The sequence below is a fragment of the Lathyrus oleraceus genome, chromosome 4 (genome assembly GCF_024323335.1).
Source record: "Lathyrus oleraceus cultivar Zhongwan6 chromosome 4, CAAS_Psat_ZW6_1.0, whole genome shotgun sequence".
Taxonomy (NCBI): Eukaryota; Viridiplantae; Streptophyta; class Magnoliopsida; order Fabales; family Fabaceae; genus Lathyrus; species Lathyrus oleraceus.
This window is the reverse complement of record NC_066582.1, coordinates 416,283,285-416,298,241: the sequence shown is the minus strand read 5'-3', so window position 1 is coordinate 416,298,241 and position 14,957 is coordinate 416,283,285. Positions and strand designations below refer to the sequence as shown.

At 38.7% G+C, this 14,957-nt stretch overlaps 1 non-coding gene across 1 annotated transcript; it reads left to right on the top strand.

Annotated features, from left to right (window-relative positions):
* The first annotated feature begins 283 nt into the window (after nt 1–283).
* On the top strand, nt 284–390 carry LOC127076948 (small nucleolar RNA R71). Its single transcript, XR_007786954.1, has one exon. It is a non-coding gene; the product is annotated as a small nucleolar RNA R71 (small nucleolar RNA).
* The last annotated feature ends 14,567 nt before the right edge of the window (nt 391–14,957 follow it).

Sequence of the window (14,957 nt, the reverse complement as noted above, 5' to 3'; positions counted from 1 at the left end):
AATAGACTGCATTCTGCAGATTGGTGTCCTCTGGTTCCATATATCTCACAATCCGATGAAACTGCAGCTGCAGTATTCGGGTTTATGCACATATGCTCGACCTTGAGGGCTAATGCGTCCATTTTAGCTTGCATCATGTCTATAGATCTTAGTTCATGTACTCCTCCTTGGGCTTTAGGATAAGGTTTGTTCATCAGCGCACCGCCTTCGGCAGCGTCGATGGTCATCTTAGTGTGTATAGTGAATTCCATTATAGAAGGTCTGAATGATTAACCAATTTTCTAAACCATGATGTGGGCATGCTCTTAACAGCTCTTTATATCTCTCCAAAGCTTCGAACAACGATTCTCCTTGGTTCTGGGTAAATCTAGTTATATGGTTTCGAAGGACGGCGGTCTTACTTGGGGGAAAGTATCTAGCAAGGAATACTCTTCTAAGGTTATCCCAAGTCGTAATGGAATTGGGTGGAAGGGAATCTAACCATGATAGAGCTTTATCTCTGAGGGAAAAAGGGAATAATCTTAAACGGATTGCCTTAGGAGAAGCTCCATTGGTTTTAAACGTGTCTGCTAATTGATGAAAGTTTTTTAAATGTTGGTTTGGGTTCTCAATAGCGAGACCTGCGAATTGTCTCTGTTGCACTAGTTGCAACAGAGGGGTTTAAGTTCGAAATTATTAGCTGGGATGGTTGGGTTTACTATAATAGAACTAGGTTCTTCTTTGGATGGTTGGGCGAAATCCTTAAGAGGTCTTTGGTTTTGATCTTCGGCCATAGCTCTCCTAATTCTATGGAAAAATAAACGTGCGCGAGCGTAACGTTAAGGTTCCGCCAGAGGGTATACTAAGGTTCCGGTGCTGCGAGTTCTTCACATTGACCGGCGGGTGATAACCTAAGTCTAAACAATATAACAACAGGATACGAAATTGGACAAAATTGGTCCCCGGCAACGGCGCCAAAAACTTGATGCGTGCTTTTCGCAAGTATACGAATGCGTCAGAGTAATATAAAAGATTGTCGAATCCACATAGACCAAGCGTCAATCTATCGTTATCTATTGTTATGGTGTTTATCTAAGGTAATCAAAATAGGGGTTTTTAAGAGTGTACAATGAAAATAAAGTATTAAATAAAGTTCAATTAATAAAGACAGGCTCGAATGTAATTCACATAATCAATTAATAATCCAAGTACTTGCTAATAGAACTACTTATGGGCAGTGTTTCCTACTTTGAAAAGAACCAATTTAACAGGAACTGTCGCTTTCACGTATTCAGAACCGAGTTGTAATCCCTAATCAAACCCTCTTATTGTCACTTATAAAAAGGCGCGCATTGCGTTAGAGTAGTAAACCTATTTTTCAGAAATATAGTATCTTGACTAAGTTGAAAAGTATTTTAACCTGGATTTCTTAACTAAAAGAGGTTCTCACGAACCAGACTCTAAACTTATAAACGCGTCCGGAAATAGTTTTAAAATCACTTTTCTTTTTAAGTGAAAAACTCCTAATGAACTAAACAAAGCGCTTTCGCTGTATTTGAAATAGTTAAAAACAACTAAGTTTAATAAAGACGTTGGATGGTTTTCGATCTTACCCAACGGAAATTAAGTGCGGAAAAACTTAAGTTGAAAGTCAAAATAGCCCTTAAGTGTTTCTACGAACAATTCTACGGATTATCGGTTCAATTACGATCCTTACATTCTAACCTTATAGGTTTAGTTAGACATGGCAAAGTAAAGGTGCATTTTAATTTAAATAAAAGTAGTGAGAGTGCGGAAAGTAAATAAAAGTAGTGCGAGTGCGAGAAATAAATGAAAATAGTGCGAGTGCGAGAAATAAATGAAAGTAGTGCGAGTGCGAGAAATAAATAAAGTAGTGCGAGTGCGTGAAATAAATGAAAGTAAAGGTAGTGCGGGAAATAAATAAAGTAGTGCGAGTGCGGGAAATAAATAAAAGTAGTGCGAGTGCGGGAAATAAATAAAAGTAGTGCGAGTGCGAGAAATAAATAAAAGTAGTGCGAGTGCGAGAATTAAATAAAGTAAAGACGGTGCGGGAAAATAAAATAGATAAAGGTAAAGCAATAAAAACCTGCTCCAACCAGAGGGTTGAATAAAATGCGAAACGGAAATGAAAATGGCGGCAGGATTAACTTCCTTCCAAAGTGCTCCAAACTCGATTACAGACTCGGTCACAGACTTGATTACACAATTGTGGTAACACCCCAATGCGAAGTGTAAGACCCCAATTTTGGCCCTAAGATCCCTCATGGCCCATATCATTCATATCATGGCCTCAAGGATCAATGCATGCCTTTGCTTTCCTCTTAGTGGATAGATTGCCTTGTGGGTTTGTTTCTTGATCACCAAGCATACTTTGCATTTGTATATCTTTGCTTTTCATATGTTTATCATTCAAAAAGTACAAAAATATTGTCAGTCTAACCTTGTTGCTTGCAGTGGAAGCAATCATCAGAAATTAGGTCAAACTCAGTCATTGATCAGTCAAAGCAATGGATGATGGCCATTCTTGCAGAATTTGGGCATCATGATCATTAATCAAAGGTTCATACAACTTGAGACATCATTTGAAGTCAAGTTCTCAAGGATTCAGGGTTTGGAATTCATCAGAAATGCTCCAGTCATCCAAAACCCTAGAAAAGTCAAACTTGGTCAACTGTTGATTTAATCAATGATCTGATGGATAGAATTGATCTGAAGGAGCTCATTCATGCTTGTATAAGCCTCATCTATCATGTCAAACCTCATCATGGAAGAAAATCAAGCCAATCAGAAAATTTCCAGAAATAGAAAGTGGACCTGTAATTTCAACTGCCAAAAATGGAAACTTCTTGATCCTCAACTTACATCATGATACAAGCTTCAAATGAATTTTTGCCCAACATGAAAGTTGAAGATCTTGTCTTCCCATTTTCAAAAAGTCCAAGAACTCTCAAATCCCATGTGTGGTTGTCAAGATATGATCAAATCATTTTCACCAATTTTTGAACTTCAACAAGCCATATCTCTCAAACCATAAGGCCAAATTTGGTGGGGTTTTTTCCTACAAACCACATTTTTCATCCTCTTTCCAAAAATATAAATTTCATGACCTAAAACCTTACCATTCAAAATGGCATTTTTGGACCTTTTCATTTAAATTCAAAGTTTGACCAAACTTTGACTTTTTGATTTATGGACTTTTTCATCATTTTGCCAATTGGGAAATGTTCCATATATCATTTGTAACTTGCTCCAATCCCAAATTCATGTCCACACCATTACCACACCATAATTTTAGCAAAGGTGCATAATTGGCAAAATGTGCAAAATGGTCTCATTAAGTACAAGCAAGGACAGCATTCAAAAGCAGACCAAAAGCAGCAATTATGTTGGTCCTTCTGCAGCATTTCACAGCCCACTCAAGCAGCAAACGTACCTCCATTTCCCCACTTATGCATAATTAGCAAAATTGCATTTGTGATCATTTAAGATAAACCAACTTACCATTGCATTAGCAGACCAAAAACAGCATGAGGAATGGTCATTGGCAGCATGCTAGAAGGCCCATTCGACCATAATATACACCCTCCACTTCCATGTGCTCAAAGTTAGTAACTTTTCAAAAGAATCCGTTTAGGCTAATCCTTGTTAGCACTCCCTAATCCAACTCTAAACAGATGATATAAAGTTCATTCTCAGCATTTCTAAACCTAGTTTCTGCAGCAGCTACGACAAGAAACCCCTCACTCTCTCATTTTTGCTCTTTGGCCAAAACAACATTTCTGCTTACAAACTCAAAACCTCCAAGTAACCTTTGGTTGGTTCATCACTTGGACAACATACTGAGTTCATTTTCACCATCAAACACCAGCTGTACAACCTCCTTCTCCCTCTGTTTTTCCAAGCACCCTTTAATGGCAACCATGAGTTGTTCATGTTTAAGCATCCTTGAGCTGAAGAAGCTTCACCAACCAACATCTCCAAGCATAAGAGCTACCTGTTTCAAGCTTTGAAGGCCAAGGAAGTACTGCATCCTCACTGAACTTCATTTGTGGTAAGATTTTCGACCAACCCTTTTCTCAAAACTTTGCTATGCCGTGTGTAGTTTCAATGTTGCTGAACATTCTGAAATTTGAATCATGTCAAATGGTTAATTATACTGTGAGATATCTGGATTTACATCTTTGTGCATAAACTTGTCTTTGCTCGATTTGTGGATGTGAATTTGTTCTAGTGATTATGGCTGCTAGAATGTGCATTAGGGATGTCTATTTGTCATGTTGGTGGGTGTAGTTTCAATTTTGGGGCACACTTGTTCTTCATGATTTTTTGATGATGATGATGATACCCTGTGTTATACCTTGGCTCTATCCAGAAATTCATGTGATGCGTGTTTGGTTTATTGTGTTTGGTGTTGCATAATTGCTATTTGCCATGCTGATTAAACCATGTTGTTGAAACCTTAACCATTTCCCAGATTTCCTGTTGGCTGCTGTTGTTTGTTTTAATTGCATTGAACCACTACCACTTGCTATGCCATATGCCTTGCTGTTTATTTTTTCAATTAATGATGAGTTTTCAATGACAATGTGTATGCTGTTGTGATTGCTTAGATGAACTAGGTTTGAGTTTTGATGATGAACATAAGCTGCCATGCTAGTAGAAACCCTAAAGTATGCATGAGAACCCAGAAAAATTGTGAAGTTCATTGGCTGTTGTTGCTTGTATTTGTATGAACATATTGTTATTGCTGTGCTGTTGGTTATGCTGTAGACTGATAATGAATTGATACTATTGCTGTCCAAACTTATGCCCTGTCCAGAATTTTCTCAGGATTTTGTTTGGTTTGTTGCTAATGATGCATAATGATGTTCCATTGGCCATGCTGTTGATTGTGCCTGTTTGAAGTTGTCTGTGTGATGATGAACACTGTTGATGATGAATATGCTATGCTGTTATAATGGCTGGTCGATTTTTGTGTTGCTGTTGATTGCTAAGGCCAATGCTGCTGTTATTTGAACCAAACATCATGACCAGAAAATCCATGTGAAATATATTGAATGCTGTTGTTTGGTTGCTGTTTGAATGATGATGATGGTATGCTGCTGTGTGTTTATGCTGGGAATTTCTTTTCATAATGATGAACTTGCTTGAAATTCTATGATGCTGCTGTTAAAATACTTGTCCTTGCCAGAAATTTACATGAATGTAGTGGCTTACTTTTGCTTTAGTTGTGTGAGAGCCAATACCATGCTGTGGTGTGATATGCGTGTTTTGGTTGTTGTCTGATGGTTTTGAGCATTGATGTTGAGCATATGCACTGTTGTATTGAACCCTGCCACGCCCAGAATTTCTATGATTTATGTTTGTTTGGTTGTTGGTTTGGTTGAATCATGCTTGTTTGATGTGGTTGAACATGAGCAAATGCCCTGCTTGTTTGAAATTCTATGAACATGTCCAGAAATCCACCTTGATTCATGTTATGTTTGTTTGTGTTGAATGCTGTTGTTTATTTCGTTTGGTTACATGATGATGAATGTTACTGCTATGCTGTTGAACTTTGTTATTTTCCAGCTAAAACAGAAATTCCACATGCTTTGTGTTGATTATGATTGGTTATGTTTGCATGAACTTGCATGAAGATTACTATGCCAATACCAGGTTCCTGTATGAGGTTTTTGAATTCGTGTTTGATGATGAATTTGGTTGATGAATGCATGATGTTGCTGTTATGATGAGCTGCCCAGAAATTCCACTTGGTTTGTTGGGTTTTGTCATATGATGTTTGTATGATATCCACTATGCCAATGCCATGATTAGTTTGTTGCTGTCCATTTGATGTTATTTTGATCGATTACATGAGGGACATGCTGTTTTGCAATGGCTGTTTGATCTATTCCATTTGAAAGTTGTTGTTTGAATGTTGAACATTGATGTTGAATGCCTTGGCCATACTGTTAGAAACCCTAGGGCTTTTCCAAAACCAGAAAATTTGAACCTTTGGCTGTGCACTGTTCCATTGGCTGAGAGCCAATGGGAACATTTCGTTTCCCCCATCAAAACGCTGCAGTTTTGTTAAGTGACTGCACTATTTACAACTCTGCCATTCAGTTGACCAATGTTGACCCATTGCCATGCTATCTTGTTCATTTTTGCTTCAAATGTTCATCAACTTCCACAATTCATTTTTAATTCATTTTAACTCCAAAAATTGTGAGATTTTTTGCATTAAACTCATGAATGTGTCCTCTATTTTATGGTGAATTTTAATTAATTTTCCATTGGCTGGATTTTTAATGATAATTGATTTTCCCACATGTATGCCAAAATGATACATTGTGCCATTCCTTTTGTGAAATACTCATGTTATATCCAATGCCTTTGAAATTTTTTGTGATAAAACTAGACACATTGAACTTCATTTCCATATAAAGTTTGTGCATTTATCATTTGTGGATTGAGAGTTATGATTTTCTGAAGTTATGTGTTACATTTGGTGCTATGCCATGATCATGTATTTTCCCAATTTTTGTTCACATGCTTCCCCTTATCCAATTGACTCCAAATTTTGCATGAATGATCCCTTACATGTCTAGTTCATGTATAAATTTTGTTGGAATTAATCTTGCTGTTTTCCATTTGATTGAGAATTTTCTTCCATGCTTGGTCATTTGTTGACTTTTTGTGCTATACATTGCCAAATCTTTTGTGAAATTCTCAAATCTTATTGTATGACCATGAAATTTCATATGTGATAACTAGACATCTCAAGCTTTCCATTGGTGTTAATCTCATTCATTTCTCTTCTGTTTTCAAATTGATATGATTTTTTGAAGTTGACCCATGCTTGTTGACTTTCATCATGCTTACTTGAATTTGGTTTGACTTCATGATTTTACTTGACTGCCTTCCTCTCATCCAAATGCCTTGAAATTTTACATGTATACCATGTTAGATGTTAGGATTGAGTGTGATTTATTTCATAATTTTTGAGATTGTTTGAGTTGACTTTTGAATGAAGTCTTTGCTGTTGACTTTTGTAGGCTTCTCTTGTCATGCTTTGCATTCATTTGTGTATGAAATGACCATGATGCATGATATAATTATGAATCCACTTGAGAATGCTTCTTGAATGTTTAGACTTGGTTTGGGTTGACTTTTCCTTGCTGCCTTGACTTTTTCTTTCATCTTTGACCCTAGGCTAGTCCTAGTGGTCTTCTAAGCTTATGTTGAGTTCATCTGTTTCAGGTTAAGCACCAATGCCTTGAGGATCATTCAAATGTGTTTTAATTTGGTTGTTAAATGTGCTAACCTTTGTTTTGTAGGTGACTCATATGCTTGAGTCTTTGTGCCTTGCACAATTGGTCCCTCTGTGGTTGATTATTGGTTCATTTCCTTTTGATTTTGACTGTTGAACTGTTTGCTAATAAGTTTGACTTTTTCAGGTACTTTAGTTGCCTAAGTTCTTTGAACTTGCTTGCTTGCTTTGCTATTTAGCATTTGCTTTGAGGTATAATTACTTCTTCTTCATGTAGTCTGGAGACCCGGTCTGTTATTTGACCGGGCAAACTGTCTGAAGTCCTCCTTAAGAGGCAATGCCTGTGTTTGTTTATATTTGTCCCAAGCAGGAAAAGTCCTTCAAGTAAGGCAATTGGTGGAAGGTAGGGATAAGAAATCTATCCCCCACTATTCAGTGTGTCCTCTCTTTGCTCCCATTACATGGTTGAAGCAATGAGATAAATACCCAAGATCTAATCGAGTCAATAATGTGGAGAGAGTTCCTACTTTCTGAACTCCCACACTTTCTTTGATGCTCTCTCTGATATGAGATAGAAGCAATGAGGCACACCCCTCATCTCCTCTTCATCTGCTTCACCTTAGCCTCTCAATGGCAAGGTTAAGAGCGACCTTTACCTATTACAGTGGACTTTCAAAGTCAAACCCTCTTGTGTGAGCCCCCATTGTTTGGCTATAGAGTGTGCTGTCTGATATTCATTGATTGATTGATTGCTTCATGTGCACTTGCTTGCCTGTATGCTATGCATTTATCATCATCATCAATTGCCATTAATGCATGATCATCTCATTTGTCTTTGTGATGCTATCATTGTTGCTTACCCATTGAGGACAATTGTAAGTCCATTGCTTTGGCTTTTGCTCCTGTGATATGGAAGGATAGAGTGTAAGACCTCATTGGTCACTCATATCTTCTGTTTTATCTGTTTGTATGGGAGGATACAGTTATAAGTCCCTGTAAGTTGGCATCTGTTATCCTGTGATCATAATTTGATCTGTTTGATTTGTATGTGAGGTTGCAGTTATAAGTCCCTGTAAGTTGGCATCTGCTTTCCTGTGATCATAGTTTGTTTTATCTGTTTGTATGAGAGGTTGCAATTATAAGTCCCTGTAAGTTGGCATTTGCATTCCTGTGATCATATTGTTGCTTTTGTTCTTGTATGTGAGGATCCATTATAAGTCCCTGTGATGTGGCATTGGATTTCCTAGGACCATACTGTGGAGTTAACCTAAGTCCAGATAGATTGGCAGTTGACTTCCATATTTCATCTTTGTTTTCTTCTGAGGAGATTAGTGTAAGACCATTGAGTGGCATCTGATATCCATTTCTGTTTCAGGAGACTGGTGTAAATCCATCTATTGGTATCCGGTATCCGCTTTTATTTCTTTTCCTGTGGAGATTAGTGTAAGACCATTGAGTGGCCTCTGATATCCCGTTTTGTTTTAGGAGATTGGTATAAGACCAGTGATTGGCATCCGGTATCCGCCTTTCTTTGCTTTGTTTGTTTGTTATTATTCATTTCCATTCCAAAGGACACACTTGAATCATCTGCTATATGATTTCAAGAAGTGAACCTTCTAAGAAGTTTTACAATCCATCTTCATCCATTCATCATTCATTATGTCCTAGACTTTTCACACCCTTACCTTTCAAATTTGACATAAGTGTTGTGCAAACATCTTCATGTTTTCTAATTAAAAACCTGGACTCAAGTCCTTGACCTTTTTTCAAACTCCATTTCATAATACCTCTTTCAAATCAATCTTAATCATACTTTGACTTCATTTTCATAATCACAATCAATTAACTTCACTCATTCACTTGTTTTGGCTCTGTCCATTGTTAATCTTTTCATGCATTAGCCATAGGCTTCAATTATCATTGTGGTTGATGTAAATCTTGCCAATCCTTAGTGAGTCGACAGTAAGACTTCCGTACTTCAAACAGGGCTAACCCCTCTAGTACGTCGAAGCTATCCTCACATGGTGGATGTTGTTTTTGGTCGAGTGTTCTCCCATTGATAATGAAAAGCCTCAGTGCTTGTGTTTAAAACTGAATCCACCAACTTTCGGAAATCTTTTAGCCGAACTACGGCGTTCTGATCCTTACCTTTGATGGAAGGTACGTAGGCAACGGGTTCATCCGTTCGAACCCAATAACACAAAAATAATTAACTTGTATATTCTTTTCTCACCATCCCAATCATGTTTGCACAATCTTTTTGTCATAACAAATAATAATTTAGCATAACAAGTGTGAAAAGGGCTCCCTAGGAGTACCTAGGACGTAGTGGGTGCCTAACACCTTCCCATTGCGTAATTTACCCCTTACCCAGAATCTCTGATCTTTTTATTAGTTTTCTACGTGTAAAACTTCTTAGGCTTTTGTTCGCTTTTTAGCCAGTCCTTTGGATAAATAAAAGTGCGGTGGCGACTCGAAAATTTTCAATGTATCTCTTAGCTTATGATTTAATCGATAGATCATATAGCGACGAATACACCGTCACAGAAAAGTGGCGACTCTGCTGGGGATATACAAATCGATCCTTGGTGGTATTGCCTACTTTTCACCCTTGTTGTGCTATATTATTATCTGTTGTATGACATATTTTTGTACAATTTGGGATCACTGTATTGATTGTAATGTGTGAATTGCTTGATATACATTTGTTGTTTGCTTTGGTGATCTGTGAGATGAGTTCTATACCCGAACTCGAGTGCTCTAGGATAGGAGAATGGCATAGTCTTGTTGACTGGTGTGGAGTAGTCCTTAGCCAGTCGACTTGCGAGTCCATTCACTTGGTGGAGGTCATGTTGAACTAATAATGTCACACAAGTTATTTGTGGTTAGGCATTATTCTTTCAATCATGTGCCGCAGAAGCCAAGGACCTTAGTTTACCAAACCCATCTTGGCCTATTTTTAGGACCGTAGTGCGGAGGTCGTTCGGATGTCAGTTCTGATACGATTGTTACGCGATACTACACTCATAAGAGTTTCTCTTGAGAATATTCTTGGAATACGAGTATTCGTTCCTCCGATAATATTCGAAAGATGGAACGATGACTATGGTAACCTCTGATAGAACATGTCTGGCAGGTTTAAACCCTAGTACACTCCCTTTGGGTGGTTCTTAACCGAGACTCCATGCTCGTGACTCTCAACAAACCCGTGATTCGTGGTTGAGTCGTTCAAGCATTGTTAATATCAATGGATCCCGGATCAGGTGTAAAACCTAAGATCCACCAAAGCGGTTGGTTGATATTAAGAATGTCTGAACCGGTTCATGTACCGTTAATATCAATGGAACTTGGGTGTCGATAAGGTGAAAACCTAAATCCACCAAAATGGATGATTGATATTAGGGATACATAGAGCTTTCCCACGACCTTTGTTTGGCGTGCTTTGCTTGATCCTTGAGTGTGTTTGTTGCATTCATGCATTCACGCATTCATCCGCATCCATGTCATCAGAAAAAAGAAAATTTTCAAGGAACTCAAAGGAGTTTATTTGCAAAAATTTTCAAGCATGAAAAACCGGGAAAAATTTTTTCACCTGATATATCTGATGAGATATTTTCATGTATGATCAAAATGCTTCAATATTTCAAAGTTTGCAAATAAAACCCTCGGGTTCCTTTGATATAAAAACAAGCATATGCATAAACACTTCATGCATCATTTGCATAAACAGGTGTTTTGTTCCGGTCTCCCGTCCTGTGGTCTGACCCTGCGATCTTCATTCATTTTGAAGACGCACTTTCCCGGTATTATACCAGAGCCAACTCTGCCAGATTGATGGATCATCCTGAGCAAGAGAAGTGTGAATTCAGAGAGGAATTTTCCAGACTATGTGCTTCTAATGGATTTATTCCTGTTGATGGAGTTATTCCTGTTGATGGATTTATTCCAGTTGATGGATTTATTCCTGGATAACCCGATCCCGGGCTGGCATAGGCTACTGTTCTGGGGCACTTAAGGAGCAAGGTTTGTTCGCGAGTGGAGGACTCATCCATGCTGATCAACCTGAAGAAGAAATTGCTGCTATCTTGGAAGTATATGCAGAAGATCTGAACAATTTCATCATTCCTGGTGGTGTCTTGCCACAATTGGGTCGCTGTGGATGTTCCTACGGTCATTCATAAGTCAGCGTGATTTGTTCACCTTGTTTTAAAACCCTTCTCCCATGCCAAAAGGAGAAGTGATGACATTGTTGGCAGCATTTAATACAATGATGTTTTCATTCAATTAATGCATTGCTTAAACATTTGTTTTTCCATTTGTTTTCACTTTTTGCTTTTGCATGAAATCAGTGATCACAAAAAACCATGAAAAACAAGAAACAACATTTTTCATCTGCATAAATGATTTGCTTGTTTAAAATATCAAAAGCTTTTCATTATCCAGAATCATTATGCAGGGGCTTCTAAACCCATTGAACATAATGATCCAACGCCATCTCCCAATCTTGAAGTCCTTGTATCTGAGACAAGAGGAAGATGATGTTGAAGGGGATTCCTGACGAGATTACCCGCCTTCTTGAGCACAAAAGAAGCTCATTCAGCTGTATCATGAGAATCAGCAAAACAGTCAAACTGGGTCATTGCAAATGCAATAAAAAAAAAAAAAAAAAAAAAAAAAAAAAAGAGGGTGAAAAAAATAAGAAAAAATCAAAAATCAGAAAAAAATTTCAAAGTTTTTTCCAAGAAAAAGGAAAAATATACCCTCAAGTCCCTAGTTGACTGATGCTGAATGGATTCAAAGTCGTTATGATCAATTGAATCTGATTGAAGAGAAGCGTTTAACTGCCATGTGTCATGGTCAGTTATATCAGCAGAGAATGAAGAAAGCATTCGATAAGAAGGTCAAGCCTCGTGTGTTCCGAGAAGGTGACCTTGTGCTCAAGAAAGTTTTGTCTTTCGCGCCCGATTCCAGGGGCAAGTGGACTCCAAACTACGAGGGTCCATATGTTGTTAAGAGAGCCTTTTCAGGCGGTGCTTTGATGCTTACAACAATGGATGGGGAGGATTTCACTCGTCCTGTGAATTCAGATGCAGTTAAGAGATACTTTGCCTAATAAAAAAAAGTATATGCAAATGAAAAAAGAATGAAAAAACAGAATAGCTCGCTAAGTTGAAAACCCGAAAGGGCGGCTTAGGCAAAAATGAGCGTCTCGGTGGAGAACCCGCAAGGGCAATCCAGGCAAAAATTAGAGACTTGAAAAAAGAAAAAAAGTGATATATTTGCATCCCGCTAGATTGAATACCTCACTCTGGGGCAATCTAGGCAAAAATTAGGGATTTGGCAAGTAACCGCATCCTGACAAGACTTTCTGGTTCATCAGTCGTCATTTCGTCAGAAGATTCTCGATTCGTCGTCAACTGAAGCTTCGGATACATCGAGATTCAAATTGGTAGAGAAAGGATCATTATGTTCAATGTAGCCCTCTTCCAATATATATCACTGATTTCAAATTTGTACAGATCTATGGAGTCTTGCCATTTGCAGACTACCATTCTATCAAATCAATTTGAGCTTTTTATCCATTTATTTGCACTCTCATTTGTTTCAATTCAACAAATGTTTTGCATTGTTTTAAATTGATAAAATGTCATTGTTTTAAACAGATCAAATTTTTCAAAAATTTGTTGTTTTATACAAAGTGAACATTCACAAGATTGAAAGGATACTCAAGAATGTCTCAGTGCTCTCCCGAGGGTGGCATGATTCCCAACAGGTAAGACATTGGTTCATATTCCTGGTTTGGTGGTATCTTCTTTCTTCAGATCTTTGTTGAGGCTGTTCCTCAAACAAAGTTGTTGTTGGGGTTGTTCCCCAGTACAGTCGCAAGTGATGTGTTGTTGAAGACTTCGTTTTCTCCAGCAGCAGTTTCCCCAGCATGGGTGTTTTCTTGTAGAAGTTTCGGCGGTTGATGGTTTGTCATCCTGGTGCCCCGTCACTTTCTCCAGTGGGTCGTATCCCCAGACTTTATTTGTCTCCTCAGCGCAGTCATGAGTATAGCCATTGATTGATACTCCCCTCGGAGTCGCGAGTAGAGCTGTTATTGATATCCCCACCAGAGTTGCAAGTGGAGTTGTTACCGCCTTTCCCCATGCAGTGTGCCAGCAGGATTTGTCTATTTCCTCAGCACGTTTGTTCTCTTTTGAAGACTTGGTAGGTCAGTGGTTTGATACCCGGTACTTTACCTTTTCCCCGGCGAAGTCGTCTGCGGAATTGTTGCTATCTCTCCACCAGAGTTTTTCTCTTCAGCAGAGCAGGATTTATTTTCCTATTCCGTGGTTGTTTGGGTTGACATCCCAGTATATTGCAACCATCTTTTCCTCAGCCTAGTCTGCAGAATGTTTGTTGTGGAAGCTTCGCCCGTTGATACTCTTTCAATCCCCGATATGGTCGGATGATGGCTCTAGCCTCCAATGAACGAATTTATTTCCTGACTGTTTGTGATCCCCAGTAGAGTGGCTTATATTGCAGAATCTACTTGTTGTGATCAGTTTGCTGTATATTCTCCCCAAGTGGAATGGTTTGTTGCAGAATATACTTGTTTGATCTGTCCTCCCTCAGTGGCTTGTTCCCAAGAGAGTAGTCGACAGTTTTCCCCAGTAGAATTGCTTATGCAGTTGGATTCTTTTGGATGATATCATTCTCCCTCAGTGGGTATTCCCCCAGCGGAGTTATGTGGATTTGCTTCTACAGCAGTTTGTGGTCGTGCTTACGCACTTTTTGTTTCTCAGTTGACACTGGGATCCCCTGCATATACTTTGGGACTTCTCTTGTTCCCCTACAGATTCGTCTTGGTGGCTGTTTCGCCCGTTGTGACTTTCAGTATCCTGATTGGGTTGTTTCCTGATATTTCTGATCCTCTGCTTCTTCAGCAGTACCTGCAGATCTTTGCCTTACAGCATGTAGATCTCCGCAGATTGGCTCTCCAGTTGGTTTTTCCCCTGGAAGTATAATACCGGACGTTTGGTTCCCGAACCTGTTTGTGTTAGAATTGTCTGTTTTGTCAGCATTCATCAAACATCAATCACGCATATTCATGCATATTCATAAAACATTCAGATATTCATGTCGCATTTCTTGCCATGTATCTTTTGTTTGTCGTGTCTCCTGCTATGGTGATATAGATCTCTTTACAGATCTCCCCAAGCAGATGTAGGGTGTTTATAAATCTCTCCATATAGAGTCAGCCCCGTAAGCAGAAAGTGTTTGTCTTTCCTTCTGCAGTTCCCCACTGAGATATATCCTCGTGGATGACGGTTTCTTCCGTTTCCTCCCAACACATATATTGGGATGGATTTTCCTATTTGAGTTACATCCTCATTAGGACGTGTTTTGATTCAGTCCGTCTGTTCGGATTATTCCCGAATCGACTATTTGTCAGATATCTTGTGCTTCCCAGTGGGTTGTTCCCCAGCGGAATGTTTTTGGGCCTCTACCCTCATACCGGTAGTTATAAGTCCTACTTTTTCTGGCTTTCTTAACAGAATTTGTGGTTATACACCTTTTTATTCTCCAGCCAGAGTTTTGGTTTTCTACCTACTACCCGGTAGTTGGAAATCCTTTTTTCCTGCTCTTCAGCAGTTTGTGGTTTGTTATAAACCCTATTATGGTTTCCCGTGCGGATTTGTGATTTGTTCTATCCCCA